Genomic DNA, 17,322 nt, shown 5'->3' on the forward strand with positions numbered 1-17,322 from the left:
CTCTCTCTCTCTCTCTCTCTCTCTCTATTTCATTACGTCACCAAATCAGAGTCGGATACAAAAATATACATTTATTTAAAAGCAAAGTATTAATTGAATAACTCAGATTCTTACAGGATGATTCAATGGAATGATAACTCAAAGCTCAGATAACTCAGATAACCCCCAGTAATTAACAGTCTATTCAGTAATTAGCCACACCATTTATCTCTTCTCCAGAATATAGTTCCCCCTACCAGAGCCACCTGTTCCTTCCACTAGAACCACCTGTCAGGTGACAGAACATTCTGATAAGCATACACAATTGTAAAGACAAAGTCAAAAGATTAAATGAAATAGAACATCTTTACAAAATATCAAAAATGCAGTCAAGCCACACCTTTGGCTAAAGCACAGTAATTTTTACCCATTTTCAGCCGGTTTCACTTCACTACATAGAAAAACGTTGGCAGAGGCATCCCGGCATCTACCTTCTCTCCCCGTAACGGTCTCTATGGTTCTGGTTAATTACATGCTATTATGAACGGACATAGCTCGTACGGACGCACAAATTCGCACCCACCATACACGGCTTGAAACTGTCAGAAACCAGTTTCAAAGTCACCTTTGCATAGCTCTCATGCGATAGGACGAAGGCACTGATTTGCTAAGCAGCAGACTTGACCATACCACCTCGAAGGAAAAGGCATATCAGCATTCCTAGCTGTCACTCAAACACTCAGTCTCCAAGGGAAGTTAAAAAACGATGTCAAGCATGTGACATACACAATGTCTCATACATATCATATTATCAGTCTTTGTATGTTACATAATAAGCATTACATTTATTATTATTATCCTTTTCATATATATATGTATATATATATCTATATATTTATATATATATATATATATATATATATATATATATATATATATATATATATATATATATATCAATATATATATCTATATATATATATATATCTATCTATATATATATATATATATATAGATATATATATAGTATATATATATATATATACTATATATATATATATATATATAGTTATATATATAATATATATATAGTACATAGATGACCAAAAATGAAGTCCTTGAGCTTCAGGATTTCAAAGTAATCTGGATAATCGATTATTAATTCCTCTTCTTTCATATCTCCATTTGAAACACGTTCAGCTTCTCTCGTGAGGGAGCTTTAGAAAGACAAAGACCAGAAAGAAAGAAATGAGGGAAGAGGGAAGACAAAGCAGATCAGATGAGGAAGGATGCACAAGGAGTGTATACAGAAGCACGTCCTTCAAAAGCCTTGTCGTGACAGACAGACAGCGCTTAAAATCCCTGCAATACCAATTCATTATCTAAATCTCATACATTTTGGAATAATTCATTATATCTAGAGTTCTGATTTACATCATTTACTAATCTTTTGTACAATTAAGATCCTTATGATGGCAAAGAATTAAATGAGTTTTTATGAAAGTTTGCGTATTAGTCTTAATAAGGTGAAGGACCAATTAGCTTTATGTCAATCGTATTCTTATTTTACAATTTTATAAGTGTTCTCTCTCTCTCTCTCTCTCTCTCTCTCTCTCTCTCTCTCTCTCTCGTTCTCTCTTCCTCTCACTCCCTCTCTCTCTCTCCTCTGTCTCTCTCTGTCTCTCTCTCTCTCTCTCTCTCTCTCTCTCTCTCTATCAGAGAGACATTCTTAACTTACTTAATACTTTAATTTTCCCATTACAGAGTCATTTTATTGTTTTTCAGTTAGTTCAAGATGTAGAATTTAAGAAGCATCAATCTAGTTTCGAGATTTCCAGCTGCCCGACTTTTAATTTTTATATAAATGTAGCTGAAAACGTATTGAAAAGAAATATCAAACAGACATTGATACGTCAGCATTAAAACCTTCCCCTCCCCTCTACTGACCTTTAATTTCAGCAACTACTTTCATTTGAAAATTCCAAGTGGTCGCAGTATAAAGTAACATTAAAGATTAGTCATTTTATTCGAAATTATTGATCTCAATTCAAATATCGTTTAATAATGACTACATTTTAACTGTCAATGCCTGCAGAGAACATTTCATTCACAGGTTAATGGATCAATCAATAATTCTAGACTTACAGGCTAGGATTTTAATGAAACAACTTGCTGAAAAAATTTAAATCGAGGGATAATTTTGAATACCAGGCACCATGAATTCACATTTTAGTCATGAAAGAACAGGTTGGAATGAAGAGGCAATTCAATTAGAAATCGCTCATAATGAATGTCTGTAGTTTAGTCTGTGCACCAGCGGGAGAGACATCGCGTCATTTCCCTGTTTGGCAAATGAGTTTCTATACTCTCGTTCCTTGGCTTCATCACAGATACCCTCACATTGTGAAATAGAAAACTAAAACATACGTTCCATGCACTATCAATAGCTGACCTGCATAACATCGAAAATTTATTTCTACTTCTTTCATTCTATCGACACATTCTATTGAATTTCATATGAGATCATTCTCTTCATCAAAGAGGCAGATATCTACATTTGGCCGAAATTTATTTTGAAAACAATGAAGAGTTTTCATCTGCATTTGGATAAAGTCTGCCACTCAATCTGCTGTATTAAAGAAATATCGGTGAACTGATAATGACACAGCGACAATGCAGTGCAATAGTAATGAGCGATATTTCATTTTTTTTCGGTATTTCGCCATATTAGTTCATATCACTGGCTCCTTAAGTGAAATTCGCCGGAAAGCATCTCAAGTCTCTCGAACAGTATGAAAGTAGAGACCTATTTAAAAAAAAAAATTATTTCAAAGGGAATTGCTCTAAGTCAACACAACAGTGGTTATTACACAACTAAAAGTGACACATACAACTTAACCCTCTTACGCCGACTGGACGTATTTTACGTCGACATTTTTTTTGTCTTCCCGTTGTTGGCCGACTGGACGTATTTTACGTCGACTTACAAGTTTTTTTTTTAAATTCGCGGAAAATACTTATAGTCCTACCAGCCTAAAACTTTTTGAATCACACGCCTTGGGGAATGCCTGGAGTGCTGGGAGTTCACGGATCAAGGTGTTGTTTTGTTTACAATCGTTACGCAGGCGCGCAAGCGCGAATTTCTTTCTTGCTGCACTAAAAAGTATCTGTGATACATCTCGGAAATTATTTCGTCACTTTGACATAATTTTTGTACCATTGTAAATTAGCCGTTACATGAAGTATTATATATGGAAATGTGCGCATTTTTATGAATTGAATTAACAATAAAATACGCATGATTGTAGCTTTTTATCGGTTTTGAGATATTTTCATATAAATAACGTAAATTGCCAAAATTTCAACCTTCGGTCAACTTTGACTCTACCGAAATGGTCAAAAAACGCATTGTAAGCTAAAACTCTTATATTTTAGTAATATTCAATCATTTACCTTAATTTTGCAACTAATTGGAAGTCTCTAGCACAATATCTAGATTTATGGTGAATTTATGAAAAAACTTTTTCCTTATGTCCGCGCAGTAACTCTTCCGAAAAAAAATCATACATGTGATTGTGGTAATGTTTGCACCATTTTAAAATTAGCCGTTATATAAAAGTTTTATATATGGAAATGTGCGCAATTTAATGCACAATACAACTAAAAACAACCCATGGTTGTAGCTTTTATCAGTTTTGAGATATTTTTCATATAAATAACGATAATTGCCAAAATTTCAACCTTCGTCAACTTTGACTCTACCGAAATGGTCGAAAAAAACGCAATTGTAATAAAAGCTAAAACACACTTATATTCTAGTAATATTCAAGCATTTACCTTCATTTTTCAACTAATTGGAAGTCTCTAGCACAATATTCGATATATGGTGAATTTATGAAAAAAAAAATAACATTTTCTTTACGTCCGCGCGGTAACCTTCCGAAAAAATCATACGTGCGATTGTGGTAATGTTTGCACCATTTTAAATTATAGCCGTTACCATAAATTTTTAAAGTTTATATATGAAAATGTCGCGCAATTTCATGTAGAATACAACAAAAATAATTGAAGGTTGTAGCTTTTTCTCCTTTTATTTTTTGAAATATTTACATATAAATCACGATAAATAGAAAAAAAAAAAACCACGTTCGGTCAACTTTGACTCTAACCGAAAAATGGTCGAAAAACAAGCAATTGTAATCTAAAACTCTTACAGTCTTAGTATATTAAGTCATTTATCTTCATCTTGAAACAAATTCGAAGTCTCTAGCAAAATATTTAGATTTATGGTGAATTTAAAAAAATCTTTCCTTCCCTCCGCGCGCGGATTCTCCGCCACAAATCTCCGAATGCGTACGTACCATTCTTTGCTCCAGTTTCATATTTGCTCCTCCGTTTCATATTAGGCATTTCATAGAGTTTTTATATATGAAAAATGTGCGCAATTTCATGTAGAATAAAACGAAAAATATTTGAAGGTTGTAGCTTTTCTTATTTCCGAAATAATTGCATATAAAAAATATATATATACAAAAATTCGACATTCGGTCAACTTTAACTCGTCAGATATGGTCAAAAACTGCAATTGTAAGCTAATACTCTTACAGTATAGTAATATTCAATCATTTTTCTTTATTATGAAAGAAATTGGAAGTGTCTAGGACATATTTAGATTTATGGTGAATTTTTGAAAAAATATTTGTTTACGTCCGCGATTAACGAATTCATGCATTATTTTGTTTTGATAATATTTTTTCTGTGTTGCTTTTATTGTTTTACAATGTGTTATATACCAAATGATTGCAATTTAGTGTACATTACAACGAAAAAAAAAGTAACTTGTTACCTTTAACTGTTTTGCGCACAGCGCGATTTCAATACAATTATATATGAAATTTCGTTTTTGCGCTATCATATATCGCATTATTTATATATGAAAATGATTTTTTTTTTTTATTTCTGATGGTTGCATACTAAACTTCAGATCGACGTTGATTTGAAATGGTCAGAATCGATATAAACCTTTAGCCTCTTCTTGATAGCCGTTTCGGTAGTGTCACTGTCCGATCCTGATTTCGTTCCCCGTCCTACTGGACGGTGGTTCGATCCCATGGGGGTACGAAATTATTATCAACTAAAAAAAATTCCCCCATCGGTACATATATGAAAATATATCAATTCCGAGGTAGAGCGAATATGATATTAAAGGACATTTGTAGCTCGAATGATATATATATATATATATATATATATATATATATATATAAGATATAGATATAGATATATATAGCTATATATATATGTTAGTTTATATATCTATCTATATATATATAGTATATATATTATATATTACTATATATATATATATATATATATATATATATAATATATATATATATCTATATATTATAATTATATAATTATATATATATTCTCTATATATATTATATTATATATTATAAATATAAATTATAATTATTAAATTAATTAATTAATAATATATTATATATTGATATTATTATAAATATTGTTAAATTATTATTAATTATTTTATTTTTTATTATTATTTTTATTATTATTATTATTATTATTAATTATTAATTATTAATTATTATTATTACTCTACATACTAACTTGATTTTATTTTGCTTTTTATTAGATATGATTTTACTTTTTTAGATACTAATTCTATTCTCTCTCCCTATAGGTACGGCGTCAAGCATGTGTTGGCGTGTGATGCCGACACGCATTACATGTGTAATGCGATTGCTTACTTGGGCAAGGACATAGTGAGGGTGCCGAGAGGACAGACGTTGGGAGAAGTTTTCATGACGGAGCTTGTGCAACCTTTTAGCCGAAGGGGTCGCAGATTGACGACTGATAACTTCTTTACCACCTTATCACTCGCTGACGATGGCATGTATTTGTGTGGCACCAATCGGTAGAAACCTCATATTCCTAAGGAATTCTCTGAAAAGGTGCTTCCCGTCAAGGACTCAGTGGCCGTTTTCAATTACGAACGCAATTTGACTCTCCAGTGTCAGCAAGTCAGCAGGACTAAGAAGGTGATGCTGTTGAGTTCCCTGCATCATGATCCGTCTGAAATCGAAAGACGTAAGACGGACATTCAGATGTTTTATAATGCAACGAAAGGGGGTGTAAACACATTCAATCAGATGTGTTCTACAGCAAATTGTGTTCGTAAGAAACGACGCTGGCCACTTTTTCTTTTCTACGGGATATTGAATATAATTATGGTAACTTCTATGCGTCCACGCCATCGGCAAAGAGTATGACTAGGAGAAGGTTCCTCAAGGAGCTCGCCATTGAATTTTGTGCTCCCCTTGTAAGTCATCGGTACTATACGTTGACCATCTTGTCAAGGCTCCTGCGTATCTTGATGGCGGATACGTTTAGGCTGGCTGAGCTGGAGCAAAGACCTCTTCCTGCCATTGGCCGCGTCAAGCTGCCTAAGCGTGTTCGCTGCCAAAGATGCCCATCTAGACAAGACCACAAGACAAACACGGCATGTTTGCGATGCAACGGACCCGTCTGCCTGCAGCATCAAACTGTCTTGTGTCCGAAGTGTATGTCTTCTATGTAGATAAGTTGCATCATGAAACTTTTTTACTACTTGTTTGCACAAATCCTATCATTTTAATCTTGACAAAACATATTTTAATCCATTTTTTACCTATAATATTTCCAAATTTTCTAAATTATTCTCTTTTCGAAAAATTTCTTTTTGGTCAGGTATTTTTTTATAGCTGCAAACATCCAGCAAGCAACCATTAAAGTTTCATGCAAATTAGATGACTAAATACCACCTCCAAATTGACATACCCTTCTTCCATTTCAGGTAGCAAATTTGGCCGTCGCACTTGGCGTGGTCGGGTGCAATTTTGCTGACATACCCTAAAGGTAAGTTGCCATATCGCTATATATTCTTGTTTTCTATAGAATTTGTGATATTCTGGTGGATTGTCATGCAAAAATATCATATCTTATAATAGTTACAGCCATTTTTATAAGAAATTTTCGTTGTGAAAATAAGAGATCAAAAATGATCGTTAGATTTGGCCCCTGATATAACAGCTAATACTATCTTTGTCCAAATATTTTTACATAATTATGTTCTAGGATAATATTACTTTATTCCGTAAAAAAAAAATTAGCCACTTTCTATTTCATTTAGATACCAAAAATAATTTACCCTTTTTTCTCTTTTCAGATTTTGACCTCTATGGGTCCGATACCTTTTCTGGCAATCACATATTGTAATTTGTAGTTTTAGGAAGGGTTCCCTCAATGTTTGTGTGTATATAACTTAATTTGTATTTTTTGTAAATATTTTCGTAAATTATTTTTTTAGTATATACTTATTTTTTTTATATTTATAATAAATATTTAATTTGTAGATGGATATTATTTATCTATTCAGTACTGTTCGTTAATGTCCAAATTGATTTTAGAAACTAAAATGTACAACAAAAATGAAGTTAGTGATTTTGGGCAAATTTGAACAGGGAAGAAATAATATAACCTTCAAAATCCCCGTGGTCTTTTCCACTTTTGCTAGTTCCAAAAAGGGACAAAGCTTATAGAGTAGTTGTGGATTTCAGAAAATTGAACCAAATAACTGAAATTGATCCTCATCGAATGCCGTCAATGAAAGATCTTATCGCCACTATAGGGTCTAAGAAATATTTCACCACCATAGATTTATTGCAGTGATTCTTGCAAATCCCTCTAGCCGAAGAAAGTAAACCTAGGACGGTTTTCTCCACTAGTAACGGCAGATACCAGTATGTAAGGATGCACTTTTGGTCTAAAGTCAAACCCGGTAACTTTTGTAGGATTAACCCTTAAACGCCGGAGCGGTGAATAAAAAAATGACTCCCGTGTGCCGGAGGGGTTTGAGAGTGAGCGCGTAAGCGGAAAAAATATTTTTTTCAAAAATCACAGCGCGCTTAGTTTTCAAGATTAAGAGTTCATTTTTGACTCCTTTTTTTGTATTGCTTGAAGTTAGTATGCAACCATCAGAAATGAAAAAAAATTATCATTATCATATATAAATAATGCGATATATGATAGCGCAAAAACGAAATTTCATATATAATTGTATTCAAATCGCGCTGTGCGCCAAACAGTTAGAGGTAAAAAGTTACTTTTATTTTCGTTGTAATGTGCACTACATTGCGATCATTTTGATATATAAGACATTGTAAAACAATAAAAGCAACACAGAGAAAATATTATCACAAAATGATGCATGAATTCGTAGCGCACGGATGTAAAAAAATAATTTTTTAAAAAATTCACCATAAATCGAAATATTGTTATAGAGACTTGCAATTTGTTTCAAAATGAATGAAAATGATTGAATATTACGATACTGGTAAAGAGTTTTGAAGCTTACAAATGCAGTTTTTGACCATTTCGAACGAGTTAAAGTTGACCGAATGTCGAATTTTTGTTGAAAAAGATATGCAAATATAAAAAAAATGAGAAATGCTACAACCTTCCATAATTTTTGTTATATTGTGCATGTTTTTGCGCACATTTTCATATATAAAACTTTAAAAAAAGCGTAATATGAAAAGGCTCAAATATTAGGAGAATGTGACCTACGCGTTTAGGAGATTTTCAGCCGAGAATCGGCGCGCGGACGGAATAACAAAAATATTTTTTCAAATATTCACCATAAATCGAGATATTGTTCTAGAGACTTGCAATATGTTTTAAATTGAGATAAATGATTGAATATTACTAGACTGTAAGATTTTTATGTTACAAATGCGTTTTTTGACCTTTTCGGTTGAGTCAAAGTTGACCGATCGTAGTTTTTTTTGTACTTATCGTACTTTATATGCACATATATCAAAAATGATAAGTGCTACAACCTTCCAATATTTTTTGTTATATTTTGCGTTTTTGCGCACATTTCCAATATAAACCTCTAAAAAAAGCGTAATATGAAAAGGCACAAATATTGGAGAAATGTGACCTACGCGTTTCCGAGATTTTCGGCCGAGAATCGGCGCGCGGAGGGATAATAAAATATTTTTTTCAAATATTCACCATAAATCGAGATACTGTTCTAGAGACTGTAATATGTTTTAAATTGAAGATAAATGATTGAATATTACGATACTGTAAGATTTTTATGTTATAAATGCGTTTTTTGACCTTTTCGGTTGAGTCAAAGTTGACCGATCGTAGTTTTTTCGTACTTATCGTACTTTATATGCAAATATTTCAAAAATGAGAAATACTACAATCTTCCAATATTTTTTTTTATATTTTGCATGTTTGTGCGCACATTTCCATATATAAACCTTTAAAAAAAGCGTAATATGAAAAGGCTCAAATATTTAGGAGAATGTGACCTACGCGTTTAGGAGATTTTCGGCCGAGAATCGGCGCGCGGAGGGGAAAAAAATATTTTTTTCAAAAATTCACCATAAATCGAGATACTGTTTTAGAGACTTGCAATTTGTTTTTAAAATGAGATAAATGATTGAATATTACTAGACTGTAAGATTTTTATGTTATAAATGCGTTTTTTGACCTTTTCGGTTGAGTCAAAGTTGACCGATCGTAGTTTTTTTCGTACTTATCGTACTTTATATGCAAATATTTCAAAAATAATAAATGCTACAACCTTCCAATATTTTTTGTTATATTTTGCATATTTTTGCGCACATTTCCATATATAAACCTTTAAAAAAAAAGCGTAATATGAAAAGAAGGCTCAAATATTAGGAGAATGTGACCTACGCGTTTCCGAGATTTTCGGCCGAGAATCGTCGCGCGGAAGGGAAAAAAATAAAAATTTTTTTCAAAAATTTCACCATAAATCGAGTACCTGTTCTAGAGACTTGCAATATGATTTAAATGAAGATAAATGATTGAATATTACTAGACTGTAATTTATATGTTATAAAAGCGTTTTTTTGACACTTTTCGGTTGAGTCAAAGTTGACCGATCGTAGTTTTTTTCGTACTTATCGTACTTTATATGCAAATATTTCAAAAATGATAAATGCCACAACCTTCCAAAATTTTTTGTTATATTGTACATGGTTTTGCGCACATTTCATATATAAACCTCTAAAAAAGCGTAATATGAAAAGGCTCAAATATTAGGAGAATGTGACCTAACGCGTTTCCGAGATTTTCGGCCGAGAATCGCGCGCGGAAGGGAAAAAATATTTTTTTTCAAAAATTAACCATAAATCGAGATACTGTTCTAGAGACTTGCAATTTGTTTTAAAATGAAGATAAATGATTGAATATTACTAGACTGTAAGATTTTTATGTTATAAAAGCGTTTTTTTGACCTTTTCGGTTGAGTCAAAGTTGACCGATCGTAGTTTTTTTCGTACTTATCGTACCTTATATGCAAATATTTCAAAAATTATAAATGCTACAACCTTCCAATATTTTTTGTTATATTGTGCATGTTTTTGCGCACATTTCCATATACAAAACTATAAATAAGCGTAATATGAAATGCTCAAATATTAGGAGAATGTGACCTACGCGTTTCGGATATTTTCGGCCGAGAATCGGCGCGTGGAGGGAATAAAAATATTTTTTTCAAATATTCACCATAAATCGAGATATATATATATATATATATATATATATATATATATATATATATATATATATATATATATGTAATTTTTTTTATACGTAAAATATATATATTCATTCTTCGATTCTGGTACCAATACATAAATAAAAGGAATGCAGGTGACACTTCTCTTTTCGCATACAATGAAATGTCTTATTATTATTTTATCATGCACACAATTCAGATATATAAAAAATTGTAATAAATATAAACTAAATATAAAATAAATGCAGAATACTCACATCGTAATCCTGACTCTTCGTTCTATTCTTGTTTTCTCCTCCTCCATTGCAAAAGTCTTGCATTTTTTTCCACTCGACATGACGAGGTACAGGTGGAGGAGGGAGACGCGCGCCTTACTGCTGATGGACCCTGGCGGCCCCGTGCGCCCTCCGCTCTCGGTTTAGTGGGGGCGCGCTCCAATACATGACCTTAGTGTGGTACTTTCGGTCACACTCCCCTATCCTGCAAAGAGCAACTTTGCAGAGACGACAGAGAACCGGGTGTCTCTCCTTCTGCAATTCATATGGCACACCCGGCACCGTTTCTCTGCCTTCGCCCTTCTAAGGCCTCCAGTATGTGTTCCCCTGGCTGCAGCCGACACGCAGGGTCCACTACCCGACGAGAAGCGGTGATGGCGGGGCCGGCAGCAAGAGGGGCGTTGTCAGCAGGGGCGGCGGCAGCAGGGTGTCGCAGGGGCGGGCGGCAGCAGGGGGCGTCGTCAGCAGGGGCGTCGTCAGCAGCGGGTCCGTCAGCAGGGGCGGCGCAGCTAGCAGGGCGGCAGGTCGAGCGAAGTTGGCCCTCCTATCTGCCCTTTCCTCTAGGGGCAGATCTGCAGCTCGGGGCAGGGGGTCAGTTATGGAAGGCCACTCATCGGGATCGAAGTTGATGAGGGCATTCCGGCTACCTCTAGGAACTGTATGTGGGTCAACCTCGGAGATTGTCACCGCGGTACCCACAGTACAGTATGTAGGCATTTTGGAGGGCCAACTGAAGGAGGATGTTTTGGGAGGAGCTTTCCTGTGTCCACCTTCTGGTTCTCCTGGCGAAGGGATAGTACTGGATGAGCTGATCAAAGAGATCAACTCCTCCCATGTGCCTGTTGTAGTGCCCAATGACAGTATTCGCTCGGTACGAAAACTCCTCAAACACAACTCAGCCCTGTCGACGTGTCTTCTTCCGCTGTACGATCTCTTCTTGGATGGGTCATGACTCGTCGTAATCATGGGGACGAGTCGCACCCTTCCAACAGATGACAAAGACAGCGCCCTTCCGCCGCCACTCTGTCTCTCCTCTTGCCAGGTGTTGCGGATGACTAGCGAACCTCTTGAGGACATTCGGGGCCCCACGCACCAACCAAAGGGTACCACTGACGTGAACACCTGCTTCATACAGTTCCTGGGCCAGGGATACCGAGTTATAATAATTATCCATAAACAGGTGATATCCCTGGTTACGGAAACGTCCCACATGGTTGAATACAGTGTCACACAGCGTGGAGAAGACCCCGGTATACACTGAAAAGTCCACAACGTATCCAGTGTTGGCCTCGGTAATGAGAAAGAATTTCACACCATATTTCTTTGGCTTCTTGGGGTTATACACTTTTATACTAAGACGTCCTTTGTAAGGCATCATCCCCTCATCCAAAGACAGGTTCTTTCCAGGAATCACGAGATTACTACACCGCTCACGGATATAATCCAACACTGTACGCACTAAATGAGGCGATCACTGTTTTATTCCGGGGTATGGCCCTTCGGTTTGAAGGCGTTGAAGTACCTGTCCATCGCCAGGAAATTATCACGGGACTTAACGCCAGGCACATTCGGCATACATAAAAAATAATTTCTCCTCCAATATTGCCTGACGTCGACAGCAGGTGTCAAACCAAAATAAATGTGGAGCCCCAAAAAATGTGCCATGTCAATGAGGTTGCACCCGCCATAATACGACAAGGTCGTCTTCAGCTCATACCGGCAGTACCATGCGTAGTCCACCGTCTCGTGTACCAGTATTCCAGCAATTCCCGCGTCAGGAAAAGGTGGATGAACCCCAAAACAGTCAGGGGTACTGGTATGGCCATCCCAGGGGTTGCCGTGAGGGGTGCATGTTAGGAGGGGTGGGGTCCTCCGTCCACCCCTCGTCACTCTCCGACGACCAACCTTCACCTTGGCTGGCGCGACGAGCCGACCTTCTACGTGCCCATGCGCGCGCACGCGCACGGGTGCGGGCACGATGCACACTATCCCCCCCCAGTAGCCCATCACCCTCACTTAGGCCCTCACTTTCTGTATCGTCCTCTGCGATAAAACTTGAGCCCGTATCCCCACCCTCCCCCTCCTCCTCAGATTCCCCCTCGTATGCACTGAATTCGAGCTCACTTTCGGGATGTGAGCCTCGAACGGACATTGGGGGCAAATATTCATCCTCACTTTCATCGGGACTGATGTCCTCATCACTCGATGACCATCCGCCATCAAATGAGGACTTGCGACATGTTCCCGATCAAGCTCCGAAAGATATTCGTCTATGTCCCTTGGTTGGAGGCTTCCCCAAATGCCTACGAATGCCCCTAAGGACGCCCACATGCTTCCTAGGGGTAACCAAAGGCATACGTGTGTTCCCGAAACACTTTCTTTTCAGCCACACGTGGCCGCACAGAACGGCCTTGAGGCGTGGGGTCATGCTGGGTGCTTGGCCCCTCGCCAGCATCCAGGTCCAAAACTCGCCTTACACGATCCCTTCCGACGGGTAAAACGCGCCTTTCACGGTTCACACGTCGTTGAGACATATCTAGGAATGTCCTGTAGCAATACAATGCTCAAAGTCTCCGCACAAGTCCAGAAAAACACGCTTTTCACGAAAGATCGCTCTCCGATGGTGCGCTACTGATGCTGGCTGGAGCGAGAAGAAGGGATATCGCGCATGCGCACCTGGGTCACGCTTCAAAACAAAACAAGGCCTTGATCCGTGAACTCCCAGCATTCCCCAAGGCGCGTGATTCAAAAGTTTTAGGCTGGTAGGCCTATAAGTATTTTTCTGCGAATTTTAAAAAAAACTTTCGTATGTCGACGTAAAATACGTCCAGTCGGCACCCGACAGACAATTTATCTCGACGTAAAATACGTCCAGTTGGCGTTTAAGGGTTAATGGATAAAATTTTGGGCGACTTGTTAGGAAAGGACGTACACTGCTCCATAGATGATTTGGTAATAGCAACAGACACATAGAGGAACACATAGAATTAGTAAGAGAAGTCCTAAAGAGATTAAGAAAAGCCAACCTAAAGCTTAAACTTAAAAAGTGTAATTTCCTTAAAAGGAAAATAGACTACTTAGGATATACATTAAGTGAAAGGGGTTTAGAAGTAAACGACACGAAGATTAAGTCAATTAAGGAATATCCTACACCTCAGTGTAAGAAGGATGTGAAATCACTTTTAGGTTTAGCCGGTTTTTACCGCAAGTTTATTGGGAACTTTGCAGTCATATCCGTTCCACTGACGGAGTTGGTAAAGGAACACGTATCATCCACGTGGTCAGCAAAGCAGCAAGAAGCATTTGATGAACTAAAAGAAAGATTAACACACACCCCAGTGCTTAGCTTCCCAGATTTTCGCAAATAATTCTTTTTAGTCACGGATGCAAGCCGCATTGGTATAGGAGCATGCTTAATGCAAAAACAAGATAATAAATATAATGCTATAGCATATTATAGTAGGAAATTAAAGCCCACGGAGGTAAACTACTCAGTAACTGACCTACAGTCTCTAGCTATAATAGACACTTTAAAGCATTTCAGGTATATCATTTTTGTTTATAAGATAACCATGTTCACGGATCATTCAACTGCAGTAGACCAAGACTATGATATAGAGGTGAAATATGTCCCTGGGAAAGAAAATAAAGTGGCAGATGCATTATCAAAGTATGCTTCGCGAAGTGATAGTATAAATATGATAAATCAAGAAGAACAGAGTGAAACAATATGCAGTGACATAAACGTACTCACCATGCATTATACAGAGGAGCTTTCCCGGCAAAATTTCATAAGGGAACAAGAAAGAGATGAAGAGCTAAGGAAACTGCTCAAGTATGTAAGAAATGAAAGAAAATATAGCCAACAAGAATTAACCGAACTAGGTAGGAAGGTGGGATGTCCCACAGATGCATTAACTGACATTGACGACGTATTAGTTCGGATGACACGAATATTTAGTCAATTTCTAGGTGTGTTTCACAAAAGGTTATTACCTAAGAGTCTAAGAAACAAGGTCATTGAGCTAATGCACGACGATGACATGAGAGCTCACCTAGAAAGGAATGAGACAATTAGATCAATACAAAGAACTTTCCATTGGAAGGGAATTCACAAAGATGTTAGTAATTATGTGAAGAGCTGCAACACATGCAACAATTACAAGGGAAGAACAGATAAGGAAGTACCTCTAGGGAAATATCCTATCCCACTGACTCCTTTCGAAAGAGTATCTATAGGTCTTATCACTAATCTTCATACCCCGAGTAAAGGGAATAAGAATATACTAGTGTATATTGATGCGCTCACAAGATATACAGAGTTGATACCACTAACTAGTAAAGGTACTAAAGAATGTGCAGTCACTCTCTTTGATAAGATATTTTGCAAATAATCTGCCCCACAGCTCATTATCTCTGATAACGGGACCGAGTTCAACAACTCATTAGTTCAAGAAATTTGTAATGCCTTCAAGGTAGAGAAGGTAGCGATATAACCGTATCACCCAGCTAGTAATGACTTAGTAGAGAGGAATAACAGGAAAGTTTTAGATGTATTGCATCACGCAGCAGGACAGGAACCTGATTGGGATGTCAATTTACCTTTCGCCCAATAATCATTAAATGCTAAGCATCATACGAGTATCCAAGCAACGCCCATAAAAGCTTTGATGGGATATGAGCTTGATTACCTTATGCATGGCTGAATCAACCAATACAGCCCAATTACTCTGAAGAAATTATGAAGATAGGAATCAGAAACTTTAAGGTAATTCACAAGCAATTGCACAAAAATTTAGAAGAAGCCCAGAAGAATATGATAGATAAGCATCAAGTAGGACTAAAACCAGTAGATTACAAGATAGGGAATAAAGTCTATATTAAGGGGAATGGGACCATTCGACACGGCCGATTCGCCGCCGACAATTACCCACCGCCAGTTCGCCAGTGAGGACGTTTTGCCGCTCACTATTCGTCACGGAGGACTATAATTCGCCGCCACAAAAAGGTCGTTTGTTTTCATTGTTTTGATGTATGTTGTTTGGCTGTTAAATGTAATGAATAACTTTTTCAGAAAAGGTAGTTTTTTATAGTGTTTAATGACAAAGAAATCCAAATTATTTCTTTACCTAATATTTTTTTTCCAGTCTCCCTCAAGTCTTCAAAATGGAAACAGACATTCTTAGCAAACGTGGAAAAGAGAAGTTTCAACACGATGGCTTTATATACGTTTTTGATAAATCTTCTAAGAGTGATGCAAGCATCAAATTTTGGTGCTGCGAACAAGGTGGGCGATGTAATGGACGGATCTACACCAAGAGTAGCGCTGTGATAATGAAGAGAAATTAACACACCCATCCTCCTTCTGCAGCCAGTGTACAAGTTGCCAAAATGAAAGCAAATTTAAAACGCCGTGCAGAAGAATCACAGGAAGTACCTAGTGTTCTTATAAATGAATGTATAGCTGATGTGTCTTCGTCAGTCCAAGCATCTTTACCAACATTAAGCAGCATGAAGAAAATAATTCGACGAAAAAGGAAACCCTACTGATCTTCAGCAGTTGGCGATTCCAACTGCATATAAAATATATAAACCTGATAACGAGGCAGAAGAAAATTTTCTTATGGTTTGTGGACGGTAAATTCATCATAGCCCCTATTTCATTCTCTTGTAAAAAAAAAAAAAAAAAAAAAAAAACAAAAAAAAAAAAAAAAAAAAAAATTGATGGGGTTCATCCAAATCTGTATATGCCTCTAAAAAATAAGCAACGTTCAACATATGTTCGTATGTTTGAAATGGTTATATCATTTGTAACTAATCTAAGACTGCAGTATATCCTTTGTGACTTTGCACAAGCAGCTATTGGTGCTATGGGGAAATGTTTTCCTGGAGTCAAAATAAGAGGTGGTTTTTTTTCATTTGGAACGAAGTATGCATAGACATATAGCTGCAGTTGGAGCTATTCGTCAATACAACACCAAATCTGATTTTGCTTTAAAAGCCAAAATGATACTTGCTTTGGCTTTTGTGCCACATCGCGACCTTGACATAAACACAGAAGCACTTACAGACTTTTTACCTCAAGAACTTTTACCAATATCAGATTGATTTGAATTTAATTATATTGATATCTGCAATAGGCTCGGCAGTTGCCGAAGGGTACCTTTGTTCTCCCATGATGTGTGGTCGCAATATGAAACAACTTACGTGATGAAGATCGGACAAATAACCACGCAGAAGCAGCTCATCGAAGAATTGCTTTGGAACTCGGAGCTAACCACCCAACCATATGGAAATTCATAGGAACTTTAATGAAATTACAAAAAGGAAGAGATTTATATATGGAACAGCTGATAACGGGTTGCCCACCACCATTACATTAAAGCTAAAAATATATCTAAACGCGGCCGAAAGTATACAAAAAAAAATTTCTCGAACACA

This window comes from Macrobrachium nipponense, chromosome 10, assembly GCF_015104395.2.
Source record: "Macrobrachium nipponense isolate FS-2020 chromosome 10, ASM1510439v2, whole genome shotgun sequence".
In the NCBI taxonomy this organism is placed as follows: domain Eukaryota; kingdom Metazoa; phylum Arthropoda; class Malacostraca; order Decapoda; family Palaemonidae; genus Macrobrachium; species Macrobrachium nipponense.